Below are 4008 nucleotides of genomic sequence, written 5' to 3' on the forward strand. Positions count from 1 at the left end.
TAATACAGAAATGGCTGCAAGAATACATTGACAGAAAACTTCCAGAGGTTCAAGTTGGATTCAGAAGAGGCCTTGGAACATGGGATATCACTGCTGATTAGTAACTGGAGGAGGCAGAGAAAGTTAGAGGAGTTTTCTAATCTGCATAATAAAATGCTTCTAATGATTTATGGTAGCATGTAGAGCCTTCCTCAGGAGAAAATAAGCTTTAATATGTCTGAAATTTTGACGTATGCTACTTATAGATTTTTTTTTTGTTTGCTTTAGATATGTGAAATGTAATAATGATCAGATAAAGATGATTCCGTTTTTCAAGTTCAGCAGCAATAAATAACAACTGTAAACCAGGATGACAATCAAAACTGAATTTGAGAAGACTGTCAGACCTATACTCATACAATTTAACATACAAATCACCGTTTGTCTATTCATTTAAGTTGATCATTTCCATGTCCTTTTTACTAAGGAACTAGTAATAAACCTAAGATTCCTGGTGTGGCACTGTAGGATCAGTACTGGACTGCAAACCACAATGTTGGCAGTTCAAACCCACCAGCTGCTCCTTGGAAACCCTATAGAGGGTCACTATGAGTTAGAACCGACTCCAAGGTGCTTACCAACAACAAAAGTTATAAACCTTAAAGAAGTTCTGGTGTATCAAAGATCAAAGTGCTTGTTTACTGACCAGAAGGTTAGCAGTTTAAAATCATCAGTGACTTCCTAAGAGAAAATACTTGGCAATCTGATCTCATGAAGATTATAGTCTAGGATACTAGGGGAAATTCTACTCTGTCATGCAGGGTAACTAAAAGTTAGAATTATTGAAATGCACACAGCAACAGTAATAACCCTTGCTGTTTTTGTTAAGTGCTCACAAGTCTGTTCTGACTCATAGAGACCCTCTACAGGGTGTCCAAGGAGTGACTGGTGAGCTTGAATCACTGACCTTTCAGTTTAAACTGACCTTACAGTCCAGTGCATTAACCAGGACTTCAATAACCTTTAACCATTAGGAATAAAAATATCACCTTTCCATGGTCCTTAACTTATTCCTTTTCTTTAAGTATTGTGATAACGTTTTAGGAAAAACAAACAAACAAAAAAGATTTTGTGTGTGTGTTTCTGCATATGCTAGGTCAAAATTATCTATAATTTGCTTTTGTCTTTCTGATCTGAGAGGTATTATTTTTCTTGTCTAGCTATTAATTTTATTTTGTAACTTTGTCATGCTTTTGAATGATACTTAGGCTCTGTGGTGGCTAAACCTGTGGCTTCCAAATTAATTCTGACTCATGATAACCCCATGTGTGGCAGGCAAAACTATGCTCCAGAAGTTTTCAATGACTAATTTTTTCAGAAAACTATTAGGTCTTTCTTCTGAGGCATGCCTGAATAAACTCCAACCTATATATTAGAAGCTGTTAACCATTTGTACTACAAAGGGACTCTTCTGTATTAGGTTGTTGTCTTTGTTGCTGTTGCTGCTGCTACTTTGTGTATTGAATTCAAACTAATGACCTTGTAGTTAGCAGTCCAATGCATAACCCATTATTTTTCTGGGGTTCTTTGTCTTTGTTAAGTGTCCTCCAATCAGTCTGATTCCTAGCAAACCCATGTACAACAGACCAAAACATTGCCCAGTCCTCTGAGCCCATTGTTGCAGCCATTATATTAATCAATCTCCTTATAAAAGCCATTATATTAATCAATTTTTATCTTTTTTCTTTTTGCTGAACCTCTATTTTATCAAACATTATATCCTTCTCCAAGGATTGATCCCTCCTGATATGAGAAGACATGGGACAGTGTTTTGTCATCCTTGCTTTTAAGGAACATTGTGATGGTACTTCTTGTAACATAGATTTGTTCATTCTTTTAGCAGTTCATGATATATTCATGCCAACACCATAATTAAAACGCTTTTAAGTCTTCTTAAGTCTTTCATATTCATTGTCCCACTTTCATTTGAAAATGTTATGACTTAGGTGAGGTGCACTTTTGTGAGAAACATTGTCCATATTAACAAACGCTCAAATAATCCAATCTGTACTCATTTTATCAAGAGTGAGGTTTTCTTTATTCGATTTTCAAAATCAGGTGCCTAGCCCAGTAGACACGGGCAAACACGCCACATGGCCCACCACAAATGGTTTTTGTTCTTGTCTTCAAAAAGCCCTTCCATCAATTTCCAGTTCCCCATATACCATTCTATGGTACATCCCATTTTCCCTCTCCACAGAGAAACCAAAATGGCTTGCCCATGGTCATAATGACTGTATTCTTATTTAAATTTCATAGTTCTAGAGCAGCCTGCTTACATATTCATTTACAGAATGTAAATCAACAATCTATCTGCCAGGTCTAGCAATCTCATGAATTCCTGAAGATGGATAAAGCCCACAAGAGTTATTTTTCACAGTTTAGTCTTCAAAATTACTTTCAGGGTCTTTGCAACAGATTTTCCCAGCGAAATATATCAATTGTTTTTGTGACTACTGTTTCCATGGTTGTCGGCTATGGATTCAAGCAAAATGAAATCCTTGACAACTTTAACCATTTTTTCTATTTATCATGATATTGTTTATTGGCCCAGTATTGAGGGTTTTTTTTTTTTTTTTTTAGGTGTAATCCACACTGAAGGCTGTCTTTGATCTTCAGCAGTAAGTGCTTCAAGTCTTTTTAATTTTCTACAAGCAAGGTATGTCTTCTACACATCAAAGGTTGCTAATGAATTTTCCTCCAATCCTGATACCACATTTATGTAAATCAGATTCTCAGATTATTTGTTGAAACTACAGATTGAATAAATATGTTTAAAGGATGAACCTCTAATTCACAGTTTTCCTGATTTTAAAACTTGAAGTATCCCCTTGTTCTGTTTATGAGTACCTTTTGGTCTTTGTACAGACTCTCCATAAGCACAATGGAATGTTCTGGAATTCCCATTCTTTTCAATGTTATCTATAATTTTTATGATCCACAGAGTCAAATACCTTTGGATAGTCAACTAAATACAGGTAAACATCTTTCTTGCATCATCTGCTTTCAGCCAAGACCAAACAATCATCAACAATGATATCCCTTATTCCAAATCCACTTATGACTTTGTTTAAATTTCTTGCACTTCCATGGGTGTACTGCTGCAAAAATGTTTTAATTAGTTAAGCAGGCAGTCTCGCCTTAGTTGAAGTCTGAAAAAGAACTTGCAACTACAAATGCTTATCAATTTACTTTTATTAAGGGTATTTCTTAAAACTCTTTTAATTATCTATTTTGTAGAATTGGAAAGAAAAAAGTAAATTTCAGTTAAGCTTTTGGATTTTCTTTAGCAAAAAATCCAGTGGCACACAACAGTGACTTTAGCTAATTGAGCCATATATAGACTAATTAAAAGCATTTTCAGTCATTCTTCTCCATCTAAAAGAGTAATTTGATTCACAATATATGATTTCCTAAATAAGAAAGTCTATGATCCAATTACTCCCACTTATATGTGAATCTTCAGAGAAAACAAACCAGTAAGACTACTTCCACCATTTGCTTTGAAGGTGATGACAATGCTGATCACAGGAACTGGAAGAGTCCTTGTGGATACTGCAGGTATAATCCACATCCATCACATTAGAATTTCAACCTGAGAAGAAATCCTTTTCTATCAGTCAGTTTTGGATAACAAATTATGGGAATCAACACTGCTCACCCATGAGCAAGATAGTCACTAATTTGTTGTTCACAGAAGCCTGTGTAAATCTAGAGGGGTGGCAATTTTGAATTTGGGTGTATCCATCAGAAGGGCCTCTAATCTGGTCTCTCTCAAACCACAACGTACATGTGAATCACTTGGAATCTTGTTAAAGGGCAAGATAAGCAGGTCTGGATGGTCCTGATTCTCAGTGTATCTAGCAAGCTTTTAGATGATGCCATCACTGTTGATTGTTGTTAAGTGCCGTCGAGTCGGTTCCGACCCATAACGACCCTGTACAGGGTTTCCGAGGGTGTAAATCTTTA

Source organism: Chrysochloris asiatica, unplaced genomic scaffold, assembly GCF_000296735.1.
Source record: "Chrysochloris asiatica unplaced genomic scaffold, ChrAsi1.0 scaffold00112, whole genome shotgun sequence".
NCBI classification, from domain to species: Eukaryota; Metazoa; Chordata; class Mammalia; order Afrosoricida; family Chrysochloridae; genus Chrysochloris; species Chrysochloris asiatica.